The sequence below is a fragment of the Lipotes vexillifer genome, unplaced genomic scaffold, assembly GCF_000442215.2.
Source record: "Lipotes vexillifer unplaced genomic scaffold, Lipotes_vexillifer_v1.1 scaffold911, whole genome shotgun sequence".
NCBI lineage: Eukaryota > Metazoa > Chordata > Mammalia > Artiodactyla > Lipotidae > Lipotes > Lipotes vexillifer.
In genome coordinates, this window is record NW_006781377.1 from 1,753,523 (window position 1) to 1,768,106 (window position 14,584).

At 41.0% G+C, this 14,584-nt stretch overlaps 1 pseudogene; it reads left to right on the forward strand.

The window, feature by feature from the left end:
* The first annotated feature begins 1,056 nt into the window (after positions 1-1,056).
* LOC103083858 (mitochondrial intermembrane space import and assembly protein 40 pseudogene) lies at positions 1,057-9,790 on the forward strand (annotated as a pseudogene).
* Positions 9,791-14,584: the final 4,794 nt, after the last annotated feature.

Sequence of the window (14,584 nt, forward strand, 5' to 3'; positions counted from 1 at the left end):
GGTAAAACCCAAGGCATCCAAGCCATAATATCTTTTTGGACAAGTCAGTTGACAGTTCCAAGCGTCCCCATAAGAACTTTGTAAAGATAAACTATATTCTCTTTATCAAGATAATATTTTAGACTATGTTTTGTATTTACATGCAGTTATGGATTTTTATTATAGACTTGCTCAGTTGTTTGCATACTTTTTATCCTAATCCTCTTTGAAGTGTACTAAGAATTGCTTCTTTTGTATGCATATATTCTATTTTTTTAATCAATTTTTGTGCATGTCACTAGTGGGAATTTTTTCTTTAAAGTATCATTTAAGTCCTAGATTAGATAGTTTAAATAATAAGTTATATGCCAGGGCCTGTATAAATTTATTTACATATTCACTGAAATGTTCCAGTATCTTTTCCTTTCTTGAGCTTTTTTTTTTTCAGAACATTCAAAATACCTGAGGGTTCTTTAACTGCCCTCCTTTGAATAATTAATTCTAATCTTACACCATATGGAAATCAACCCTACAAGCCAGGTTTGCCAAATCTCTTCATGGCAGTCCATGTGGTTGCTTTCTTTTTGTGCAACAGAAAGACACGCTGGCACGAGGAGCAGTGAGTCCGTTTTTTTACTTCTCCTTGAGCACACACAGGAAAAATCTCAGCCAGAGGAACTGTGCCTGGCCCTCGAAGGGGTGAGTTTAGGTACAAAGCACGATATGAAGACCAAATGTAAGGCTGAGAAGTCCAAGTTAAAGTTGCCAACTGACCTCCAATTGTTGCAGGAACATTTTTACTTTTGCACCATTGTCCATTTGATTTATTCCTGGCACCAACATATTAAGTATTTAAGCCCTGCTCTTCTCAAGAGTCCATGGTATAGAGAACAGCCAATATCGGTATTCGAGTTCTTTCTCGTTCCCAAGAATCTTTGGCTTCAAAATGTGTATCCCCGCAAATCCTCCAGCTCTGGCTGCTGACCTTGTGAGAAAGTTCATATGTCATCTGAAGATGGAAAGAAAGTACTGAAATTCATTCCAAGAAATACAGCACAACTTCTGGGAAAAGCGAAAATGGCACAAAATTTTTTCCTTTCAGCTATTCAGCAAATGTTCAGTGAGCGTAAAAAAATATTGCACGTAGAGAGAGAGGAGATAGCCTTAGTCTCTCTTTTTTGTGAATGAACTTTTTGTACATTACTTCTAGATAAGACATTTTTCTTTTTCTAACAAAAATTGTGCTTTGTTTTAAGATAGTTGCCATAGATGAGAGGCTTGTTTTGGTGAACCAGAAAAAAAGCAAAGACAAGAAAGAAATGAAACTGGTTAATAAATATTATTCATTTTTTAACTTAATGAAAAAAGTAGTTAATTTAATTATTTAATTAAAGATGGCCTTTTGGCCATCTTCCTATATTCCTGTTTTCTGTCCATTGAAATTCTTTTTTTATATATAAATTGATTGATTGATTGCTATATTTATTTATTTATTTATTTTTGGCTGCATTGAGTCTTCGTTGCTGCACATGGGCTTTCTCTAGTTGTGAGTGGGGGCTACTCTTTGTTGTGGTGTGCGGGCTTCTCATTGCGGTGGCTTCTCTTGTTGCAGAGCACAGGCTCAAAGCATGTGAGATTCAGTAGTTGTGGCCCAGGGGCTCATTTGTTGTGGCTCACAGGTTCTAGGGTACAGGCTCAGTAGTTGTGGCGCACAGGCTTAGTTGCTCTGCAGCATGCGGCATCTTCCCAGACCAGGCTCAAACCCATGTCCCCTGCTTTGGCAGGCGGATTCTCAACCACTGAGCCACCAGGGTAGCCCCACTGAAATTCTTATATCTGTAATCTACAAACGTTTGGTGCTGTACATGGAGTCAGTTTCTTTCTATGACCTCAACTTGTATATACAGTTTCACTCCAGCAGATCTATGTGTAAAAATCTACACGGAAAGGAAAACCCGCAAGGGGAAAATTTACATCCCACACACAGTAAGGGAACATTTCTTGTTTTACTCTTCCAGAGGAATTCTTGCTATTCAAGTGATTTTCTTTGAAGAGAAAGGACAGTTTTTCCTGTATTTACACTATAATTTGATTTTACAATGTTATCATCTGAAAATTTTTCGGGAACATTGCTATTTCACAAAGTGGATAATCAGCTAATTTAATAGTTGGATTACCATATAAGCCAAAGGTAGAAAAAATACGAGTGAAATAGTATTTTTCCCTTTGAGCATACTTATAATTATTTTGTGTTTCAGATTATAGCAATTTCCTATCTTTGCAAGGAATTAAATTTATCCTTCAACTAAACAGCAGAGATATATTTAGTGTGTGTTATGATAGACTGCGGAAGTGGATTGTTGAGGGTAACTTCACTGAGCTCTTACAGTTTTCAAGCACTGAACAAGGTTTGCAGGTAAGACAATGTATATGGGGCTAGGGCTACAAAGATGAATAGAATACAAGCCCTGACTTCCCTTTGAGGAGCTTAAAATTCATTGTCATGTAAACAGACAATTTCAGTATTTTGCAGTGAAACCGGGTGTGACTTATGAAAGGGTGTCCTAGGGTTACTATGAGGGCACATCAGGCATTTAACTCAATATGTGAATTCAACAAGAGAGTCTTTTCCTTCTTTCAGCAAGAAAGAATCCAGTCTTTCCAGAGATGACAGTTTCCTAGATAGTCAGTTGGACCCTGGTGGATAAATGTGCCTGGGATGGGAAGGGGAAGAGACCTGTGGTTGTACCATCAATAGTTGGGGAAAGGGTGTGTGGCACATACGGAGAACAGAAATGCCTGTAATTCAGAGAGGAAGAAGGTGTGTGCTACTAAAGAATTAAAACAGAATATGCTAAGGGAGTGTTTAAGGAAGGAGAGATAACCTAGTTGGGAAGCTTACTTATGTAATACATAGTGAAGCAGGTGGTATTTGAGATAAGCCTTAAAAGATGCCCAAGGTTGCAATAGACAGAGACAGGAATGCAGAAAAAGAGATTATGCGATTAAATGAGCAAAGATGTGATGACAAACACTGAAGGACATCTTAGAACAAGTTGTTCAGTTTGGCTAGAGAACTGGTTACATTCAGAGGAAAAGTGAAAGAAAAGAATGGGACAGACAGCTGGGAATATAAGGAAGGGAACTAACATTTAATGAGCAACTACTATATTACAGACACTTACTGGGTAGTTTACAAGGATTATCTCATTAAATCTTTACAACACTTTATGTAACAATTGTCATCCTTCACATGCTGCGTACAGTGAGGAAATGACTTATCCAGGGTCACATCACTAATTAGCAAGAATAATAATAAGAACTACTTTCATGGAACATTTACCATATGCCAACACTGTGCCTGCTAGATGCTCACATGCCTTATCTTATTTAATCCTCACTACAACTTTATAAACTACTTTCCATCAGCATCCCCATTTTTTTCAGATAAAGAACATGAGAATCAGAAAAATGGCAGAGATCAGTAAGTTACACAGCAGAATTCAAATTCAGTCCTGCTGACTACAAAACGCATGCTCTTTTCTACTATCTACTATGTCACCAGAGAACTGAGGATATAAGAGGGATAGGATACTGACTCAATTCAAGCACCGGGCAGCTGTTGTATGTTAGAAAGATGAATAAGATCCAGTGGCTAAGGTCATGGAAGCAACCTAAATGCCCATCGATAGACGAATGGATAAAGAAGATGTGGTACATATATACAATGGAATATTACTCAGACATGAAAAGGAACGAAATTGGGTCATTTGTAGAGATGTGGATGGACCTAGAGACTGTCATACAGAGCGAAGTCAGTCAGAAAGAGAAAAACAAATATCATATATTAACACATACATGTGACATCTAGAAAAATGGTATAGATGGACTGGTTTGCAAGGCAGAAATAGAGACACAGATGTAGAGAACAAATGTATGGACACCAAGGAGGGAAAGTTGGTGGGGGTGGGGGATGATTTGGGAGACTGGGATTGACATATATACACTAATATGTATAAAATAGATAACTAATAAGAACCTGCTGTATAAAAAATAAACTAAAAAAAATTAAAAGATCCAGAGGGTAACCTCAAAAACCTCGCAGTCTGGTGGGAGAGCAAGTGTTCACGCCAGGCTCTTCTCCTTACTCATCCCGGTCCCCACCCCATATCCACTTCTCCTGCCCTTCTGTTGCTCTCTCAAAACAAAACAAAACCAAAAATTACACCTTGTTCCCTTTAGTTTCTCTTCCCTTCCTTTTGATCCCACTCTTACTTGCACTCATTTATCTCCTACCAAAAGCCAGAGAAAGCACTCCAATGAAAAATCCCCTCATCCCCTCAACAAAATAAAAATCTCTTTTAAAATTTCATCGTGGCAGGAAAGAAATAATGTAAGATTACAAGAAAGACAGGAAACAGGGAGAATGATAAATTGGAAGAACCAGAGTCAGGGATGATGCCACCAAGATTCAGACAAGCACTGGTTACAGGACTGTTTAAGTGAACAGCAGTGGGCAGGCTAAATTACATTTCCACAGGTCATCCCAACCCACATTTCACTGCAGCATTTTCCATCACAATTCTAACAGGGAGGAGTCAGATGTGGAAACAATCTCTTATTTCACAGCCTGTTCACTTCTTACCTTGACCAGCAGACGTGTTCTGCACTATACTCCCCCTACTACTAACCTGGAAGTTTTTCCTTTCTGTCCTCTTCCAACATTTTCTGAATTTCATCCTATTTCCAGGGTTTGCAGTGACGAGATGATGAAACAAATGAGAGGAACTGTAGAGTTTCAGATCTCTGCCATGAGATTTTTCTCCACTGACCAAACCCCGGCTAAAAAGATTGCTTTTTTTTTGTCCCAAGGATTTCAAAGCATATTAATGTCCAACTTGAATGAATGAAGTTATTTGACAGCACTGGGAAATGACAGCAGAGAGGGCCAGCTGGGAGGTGGTGATTTGAGTGAAATTTTTGCAAGGCATCTTGCTAGTGGTTTTCAAGCTCAGGGGTGGACACCCAAACACCAGTCAGCCCTGGAAGAACCACTTTCAAAATAGCATTAAGAACACAGTGTTCCTTCAAACCATGGATTATGTAATTATTTCTCTATCTTGTTTATCTATTCCAAGGATAAAATAATCTAGAAGCACACAATTATAGCAGTCTATTTCAACACATGTTTAGAAAGAGAATTAAACGATGTTTTCAAAAGCCACATAGGCATTGCGTGGCAGTGTCAGAACTAAATTGAGCTCTTTCAGCTTCCAGTTTAGTTCCCATTGGACGAGACCTTTGCTGATTCAATCACTCCCACTTTTTGTCTACTCTCCTCTGCTTTGGTCATTCTTAACAATCTATTCCTTGACTATTGGGGGGAAACCAAAATAACACTGAACCAATGGAGTTAAACCTATCTTTTGGGAAATAACATTGTGTGTGTGTGTGTGTGTGTACTCCATGACATTACATGCCAGTGATTAATGGAGGTGCTCTACATGTGTTGTCCTATTTAATCCATCCAACGGTCCTGTGAGTCAAGTTTTATAATCCCTAACTGTGTCACTGAGAAATATGAGGCTCAGGAAATTAAGTAACTTGTTGAATGTCGCACAGTAACATTCCATTGCATATATATACCACATTCTCTTCATCCAGTCATCTTTTGATAGACATTTAGGTCGTTTCCAAAAGTCACATCCCTCAGCTGGAAGAGGTACTTACCTTCCATGGGACCCTTCTTCAGAATCCAGTCTAGCTTATATGATGATTGTTTGTCTGAGGAACTATCAGAAGTATGGAGGGAAAACCAAGATGGAATAAAGACGGGATTGTCACTCCTTCCAATTTTTTGTTTGTTTGTTTTGTTTGAGAAAACAATAAAAAAAACAGGTGAAAAAGATACCGGCTGGAGTACAGAAGTTTGGTAGATTTGAGTTATTCAATAGTTACTCAGCTATTGAGCAGGCTTTCTTCTGCTCAATCTACTGCCTAAAGTTAAAATCACTTTAAGAATAATTTAAATTTCCACATAAATGGAATACCTTTGGATTAGACAGAGGTCAATCCAGATATCTACCTCTGACTGAGGGAGGTCAAAGAGGAACATGTTTTCATTCCTCATGTCAACTTTAAAAGTGGCTATTTTTTTTATTATTATTATTATTTTGTGTGTGTGTGTGTGTGTGTGTGTGTGTGTGTGTTACACGGGCCTTTCACTGCTGTGGCCTTTCCCATTGCAGAGCACAGGCTCCGGACACGCAGGCCCAGTGGCCATGGCTCACGGACCCAGCCGCTCCGTGGCATGTGGGATCTTCCCGGGCCGAGGCACGAACCCGCGTCCCCCGCATCATTAGGCGGACTCTCAACCACTGCGCCACCAGGGAAACCTGTGGCTAACTATTTTTAACTTATATTAATAACTAATGATATCATTATTGTGTTTATTTCAATTTTTCTTGAATCATTTGCTATTTAAAGCTATTGTTCTATCTTCCCTAAAACTACTTTCTATAAATTAAAGCTGTGCTCTCAAGTTCTTGTGTACTGTGATTTGGTGAACAAAGCTATCATCCTGTCATTTCCCTTCACATCTTTACAAATGCTTAACATACTCCTGCTCTGCTTCCGTCTTGCTCAGAGACACCATTTCATCCTTCTCATATACTATTTTATCAGCCCTACCTTCAAGCCTCCTGCTTCTGCCAGTCACCAATATCTCCTTCAGTTCCTACAAGTTACTTGGCTCCATTTCTTGCAGTTGTAAATTTCCTGAAGGTAGGAAGGAATATTTTTATGTTGGTGAGTTGGAATAATGAAAGGTGAATACAAGGATGTGGCAGAGTGTGGGAAGGCAGTAGAATAGATCTAAAAGGGCCCCTTGCCTTCCAGGTGAGGCCATGGTACCATGGGAGAAATTCCCCAGACTTTAACTTCACACCTCTCTCACAGGAAACATGCAGAGTCTGATGAGAAAAAGGCCAGCCTTTCCCAACTTCAGCTCTCGCCAAGATAGGAGATGCAGGGGTCTTCCCTGGTGGTGCAGCAGTTGAGAGTCCACCTGCCGATGCAGGAGACATGGGTTCGTGCCCCGGTCCGGGAAGATCCCACATGCCGCGGAGCGGCTGGGCCTGTGAGCCATGGCTGCTGAGCCTGCGCGTCCGGAGCCTGTGCTCCTCAACGGGAGAGGCCACAACAGTGAGAGGCCCGAAAAGATAGGAGACACAGAACCTGTTCTCTATTTTGCTTTGAGTTGAAGGAGCATCTTGTAAATTAAGCCCAGATTTCCAGTTTTGCTTGGGATCTAAGTAACTGTGGAAGAGGCTGTATTCTTATACCAAACCTGATGACACTCAGCAAACATGAGTGTTCATAGACAGGGATGAGACTTGGTGATTCCTGAAGTGAGACTTGGTGATTCCTGAAGTGAGATGAAAGGTTTTAGGAAGCAACATATTTGAGTTGGAGCTTGTCTGGACAAGACAAATTAGTGTGCAGAGTGCTGGATAAAGAAATGAGGGACCTAGGTTCCAATATCTAATGCATCCCTTTCTCTGATTTTATAAGTCATTTAACTACCTGGGATTAAGTGGCAATATGAAAATCCTTCATTTCTATTGTCAAATTTTAAAGGACATTGAATAAATTATTATGTTAAGTATGTATATCTTTGTTTAATTTTATCTTTAGCTCTGAAACTGGGAACTCAAGGATCCCTGTAGACACAATCACAGAATTATTTAATTAAGTAAGTATCAGAACATTAGGGAATACTGTATGATTGTATCAGTGGTTAAAATCATATTCTTCTAAATCAAACAGCCCTGTGTTTGAATCCCGTCTTTGCCATTTAATTGCTGTGTGATGTTGGATTAAATATGTAACCTCTGGGGCTTCCCTGGTGGCGCAGTCATTGAGAATCTGCCTGCCAATGCAGGCGACATGGGTTCGAGCCCTGGTCTGGGAAGATCCCACATGCCGCGGAGCAACTAGGCCGGTGAACCACAACTACCGAGCCTGCGCGTCTGGAGCTTGTGCTCTGCAACAAGAGAGGCCGTGACAATGAGAGGCCCGCGCACCGCGATGAAGGTTGGCTCCCGCTCACCGCAACTAGAGAAAGCCCTTGCACAGAAACAAAGACCCAACACAGCCAAAAATAAATAAATAAAGAAGCTTTCATTTAAATATATATATATATGTAACCTCTTTGAGCCTTAAGTTTCTCATATATAATATGTGAATAATTATACTCAGTATGTAGGATTATTATGAGAAGTAAAGAACGCAGTGAATAAAAAGTGATTATCACAGGATTTGGTATGTAGCAAAGACGATGTATGATATATCAATATTACTTGGATAGTTGTATAATTTTATTTGATATCTGCTGTCATATTTTTTAAAATGAAGCTTTTAATAGAAAAGAAAAGGGTAGAGGAAATCACCTATACAGGAAGAAGAGAAAAATTACAGCTGTTCTGAACCAAGAGCTCAGCTAACCTCCAGACTTCACCTTTCCCCAGAAGTTTGTGCCCCGGCTTCCCTAGACGCTCTCCCAAACTTGAGTTCAACAAAGATTGATTTTCATTTAGTTCAGCTAAGACAAATTAAGAAAAAGACAGGGATTTGATGGATGGGAAGCTATGTGGATTAATAAATCTGAGATGTAGAATCCATGCAAGAGGCTTCCCTTAAAAGAACAGAGCTAAGAGGTCGGCACTGTCTCATGAAATTGGCTAGGTGTTTCTCAAATTCATTGCCTTTGGATGTCCTAGAGAGTGATTTCTGTTTTTTTATCTTCAGAGATGCTGCTTCCTAACTCTTCTTTGCCTTTTTTCCCTTTACTGGCAAGAGAAAGGGTTTTAGAGCTGCCAGTAAAAGAATAATTTGAACTCATAAAACCAACATTTTGTAAATAAAGCTGAATCTCATGGAACTGAAAGAAAAAAATCTAACAGGAGCCAAGAAAATTTCTCAAAAAGACAACATGCCTAGTAGCAGTCTGAAAAAGACTTAGAGAAAGGATAAGAAAGGACAGAGAGCAGAAGATGTGGAATTGGTGGGGATATATATTAGCTTCATTATTACTGTACCATTATTTGAGTCACAGAAATACTATAGAAAAGGGATAACTCTTGGTGTATGTTCCAGGACATACCATTCTGAGAAGCTTCTCCCCACAGTAATTCCTGGCAGCTCTGTCAACCTTCCCCCTCCTCCATTCTCTCCCTGAAGTCTGAGCTTCTCATCAGTGTTTTTTGCAATGTTCTGCAAACAAAAGTACTGCTGAGTGCCCATAAAAATGTCGCTCCAAAGCCACCCGCCCCGCAGCGGAGAGGTCACGGCGTGAGGCCACGTCCGCAATCGCCTCAAGGTCGGGGCACCAGGATGCACCACGGCCTACAGCCAGCAGGAAGGGAAGGATCGAAGCATATTCGTAACCAAAGAAGACCATGAAACTCCAAGGAACGCGGAGCTGGCGGCCGACGACCCCAATGATCCGTACGAGGAGCACGGATGGATCCTGCCCCACGGAGACAACATCAGCTGGAACTGCCCGTGCCTTGGGGGGATGGCCAGCGGCCCGCGTGGGAAACAGTTCAAAGTGGCCTTTTCCTGCTTCCACTGCAGCACAGAGGATGTCAAGGAGTCGGACTGTGTAGACCAGCTCCGCGCCATGCAGGAGCACATGCAGAAGTACCCGGACCTCTATCCCCAGGAGGAAGAGGAGAAGCCAGCGGATCGATTAGAGGAAACGGCTGCCTCTGAGGCCACCGTAACCAAAGAAGAGGAAGGGTCCAGCTAATGAGGGTCCGGGGCGCTGGGCTCCGGCCTCCTTCAGAGCGTGTGAACCTCTCCAAGAAAGTGTCCCTGCCTCTGTTGTGCTGTGCACTGTAATGGATAAAATAACTTATTATGCTGATCAGTGGTCTTGGCCCTTTGACATATACACTGAAAAATGGGTTGTATGAATGTGTGTCTCACATGAACCTATCGGCAAATGTAGCTGCCGCTTTTGAATTCTCTTTTCAGATTGTCCTGAATTTTGCCACTTTGAAATAACGTGCTGAATAATCTCAGTAACCAATAATCATTATCTGGGAGTGTCTCTTGTGAGTGAGCGGTCTTATTCTGATTCATTGTATCCCTTTTAGTAGATTTGATACCCAGTTGGAAAGTGAAATAGAAACAAAACATCTTCCTTTAAAAATACTGGAGTCGGACCATTCCTTGTAGAAGAGGCAGGAAGATCAGACCTTGAGGATCTGACGAAGCGCTATGCTTCATTTCTGATAGATTTTGGTTTCCAGTTTGCATTGAGCTCCAGGTTTTCTACGTTTGCAAAACAGAGCTTTGGACCCTCTGAGTGACTCCTTTGTAAGTGAAGAGAAAGGCTGTTTTTTTCTGTTCTTGTTATTCCGAAAGCCCAGGTTTGGGGTCTGTGTTCACACTGGCTCTGTCTCAGCCTGTTCAGATGCAATGTTCTTGAGAGGTAGGGACCTAATCATTACCAAAGTAGCACCCAAGAGAGGAAACGGTGTCAATTAAAAGGAAAACATGATTTTTATCTGAAAAAAAAAGTCAGTCCAATGAGAAAACACATCACTTGGTCTTCTCTAGGGCCCGCTGGCTGCCTAAACAAATGTCTATAGAGGAAGGACCACTGCTTAAATTTGTGATCTAAGAACACACTTTATTCATGAGAGTAGGATCCGTATCTGCATTTTTCTCCACTATATTTCCAGCTTAGTGTTGGCACATAGTAAGTGCTCAATAAATTTGTAAGACTGATTCATGGATGGATGGATGATGGATGACTAAAAACATGAGGCTACTTCTGGCTCTGAAAGGTGTGGCCATGATTTGCTTTTCCTCCTGAGACAGGTGGAATAGGAGATCTTGTATTTCTCTGTAGCTTCTGTTGCCTGGGTTATACCATACTGCCCATCTGGCATGAGGAAATTCCTGTACAAGCTAAAAAAACCCGGTAATCATATCACTGTCTCTCTCATATCTTTGTTGTCAGTTCTGGGGGTGTCTTCAAATATTGTCTTCACAAAAGAATACTTTTCTTGGACTTCCCTGGTGGCACATTGTTTAAGAATCCACCTGCCAATGCAAGGGACATGGGTTCGAGCCCTGGTCCCGGCAGATCCCACATGCCGCGGAGCAACTAAGACTATGAGCCACAACTTCTGAGCCCGTGTGCCACAACTGCTGAAGCCCGAGCGCCTAGAGCCTGTGCTCCACAGCAAGAGAAGCCACCCAATGAGAAGCCCATGCACCGAAATGAAGAGCAGCGTCCTCTCGCCACAACTAGAGAAAGCCTGCACACAACAATGAAGAGCCAACACAGCCAAAAAATAATTAATTAATTAATTAATTTTTAAAAAGAATACTTTTCTTGAGTAGTAAGGGGGAAATATCGATATAAATGTTTTTCATAATTACCTAAAATCCAAATGTAAGTTAAAGCTTCATGTGGTCTAGTCTTTACAAGATACACAAATTTAAAAAATACAAAAACGATTTCAAAATTTTTTGACTATTCTCAAACAACCTTTTACTATCTAAAACAATACAATCCATAACTAAAGCCATTCTGACTTGTCTTTTCCCATGGCTTACTCTCAATGTTTCACATCCTACCGCTGCCTGAAAGCTTTTCTGTCCGCAGCTCAAATCTCTACCTAAAACTCCCCTGTCCAACAAACCAAGTCTACAAAGCTTTTCCCATTTCTCTCCCTCCACTTTTTATCTACAACCATTTTTTCTCTCTCTCTTCTCTCTAATGAGTTGATCTTGGCCTTTTTTGACACAAAGGACCCATTGAGGGATTCCCTGCTGACGCAGGGGTTAGGAATTCACCTGCCAACGCAGGGAACACGGGACAATGAGCCCTGGTCCGGAAGATCCAACATGTCACAGAGCAACTAAGCCCACATGCCACAACTACTGAGCCTGAGATCTACAGCCCACATGCCACCACTACTGACCCTGCATGCCACAACTACTGAAGCCCACGTGCCTAGAGCCCATGCTCCGCAACAAGAGAAGACACCACAATGAGAAGCCCACGCACCACAAGGAAGAGTAGTCCCTCCTCAACACAACTAAAGAAAGCCTGTGTGCAGCAACAAAGACCCATTGCAGCCAAAGAAAAAAGGACCCATCGGGTTAGTTCAACTCCTCTTCATAAGAATACATGGCTGGAGAGAGCCTGAGGGAAGTCCAGATCATATACAGTTTGACAAAACATGCCGTGTGGTTGACAGGGTCTTGGTGCTTCGGCCAGGTGTCAGGCCTGAGCCTCGTAGGTGGGAGAGCTGAGTTGAGGACACTGGTCCACCAGAGACCTCCCAGCCCCTTGTAATATAAAACAGCAAAAGCTCTCCCAGAGATCTCCATCTCAATGCTAAGACCCAGCTCCACTCAATGACCAGCAAGTTCCAGTGCTGGACACCCCATGCCAAGCAACTAGCAAGACAGGAACACAACCCCAGCCATTAGCAGACAGGCTGCCTAAAATCATAATAGTTCACAAACACCCCAAAACACAGCACCGAATGCAGTCCTGCCCACCAGAAGACAAGATCCAGACTCATTCACTAGAAGGCAAGACCCAGTCTCCTCCACCAGGAAGCTTACACAACCCACTGAACCAAACTTACACCCTGGGGGCAGACACCAAAAACAACAGGAAGTACGAATGTGCAACCTGTGAAAAGGAGACCACAAATGCAGTAACTTAAGCAAAATGAGAAGACAGAGGAATACGCAGCAGATGAAGAAGGAAAGTAAAAACCCACCAGACCAAACAAATGAAGAGGAAATAAGCAGTCTACCTGAAAAAGAATTCAGAGTAATGATAGTAAAGATGATCCAAAATCTTGAAAATAGAATGGAGAAAATACAAGAAATATTTAACAAGGACCTAGAGAAACTAAAGAGCAAACAAACAATGATGAAAAACACAATAAATGAAATTAAAAATTTTCTAGAAGGAATCAATAGCAGAATAACTGAGGCAGAGGAATGAGTAAGTGAGCTGGAAGATAAAATAGTGGATATAACTACCACAGAGCAGAATAAAGAAAAAAGAATTGAGGACAGGGCTTCCCTGGTGGCGCAGTTGTTGAGAGTCTGCCTGCCAATGCAGGGGACACGGATTCAGCCCCAGTCTGGGAAGATCCCACATGCTACGGAGCGGCTGGGCCCGTGAATCATGGCTGCTGAGCCTGCGCATCCGGAGCCTGTGATCCCTAACGGGAGAGGCCACAACAGTGAGAGGCCTGTGTACCACAAAAAAGAAAAAAAAAAAAGAAGAAGAATTGAGGACAGTCTCAGAGACCCAGAGGGACAACATTAAATGCACTAACATTTGAATTATAGGGGTCCCAGAAGAAGAATAGAAAAAGAAAGGGACTGAGAAAATATTTGAGGAGATTATACTTGAAAACTTCCCTAATATGGGAAAGGAAATAGTCAATCAACTCCAGGAAACACAGAGAGTCCAATACAGGATAAATCCAAGGAGAAACATGCCAAGACACATATTAATCAAACTATCAAAAATTAAATACAAAGAAAAAATATTAAAAGCATCAAGGGAAAAGCAACAAATAATATACACGGGAATCCCCATAAGCTTAACAGCTGATTTCTCAGCTGAATCTCTACAAGCCAGAAGGGTGTGGCAGGACATATTTAAAGTGATGAAAGGGAAAAACCTACAGCCAAGGATACTCTACCCAGCAAAGATCTCATTCAGATTCAACAGAGAAATTAAAACCTTTACAGACAAGCAAAAACTAAGAGAATTCAGCACCACCAAACCAGCTTTACAACAAATGTTTAGGAACTTCTCTAGGCAGGAAACACAAGAGAAGAAAAAGACCTAAAATAGCAAACTCAAAACAATTAAGAAAATAGTAATAGGAACATACATATCAATAATTGCATTAAATGTAAATAGATTAAACACTCCAACCAAAAGGCAGAATGGCTGAATGGATACAAAAACAAGACCCGTATATAGACTGTCTACAAGAGACCCACTTCAGACCTAGGGACACATACAGACTGAAAGTGAGAGGACGGAAAAAGATATTCCATGTAAATAGAAATCAAAAGAAAGCTGGAGTAGCAATTCTCATATCAGACAAAACAGACTTTAAAATGAAGACTCTTACAAGAGACAAAGAAGGACACTACATAATGATCCAGGGATCAATCAAAGAAGAAGATATACAATTGTAAATATTTATGCACCTAACATAAGGCACCTTAATACATAAGGCAAGTGCTAAGAGCCATAAAAGGGGAAATAGACAGTAACACAAACATAGTAGGGGACTTTAACACCCCACTTTCACCAATGGACAGATCATCCAAAATGAAAATAAATAAGGAAACACAAGCTTTAAATGATACATTAAACAAGAGAGACTCTTACTGATAGTTATAGGACATTCCATCCAAAAAGAGCAGATTACAGTTTCTTCTCAAGTGCTCGTGGAATATTCTCCAGGATATAATCCCTATATCTTAGGTCACAAATCAAGCCTTGGAAATTTTAAGAAAACTGAAATCATATCAA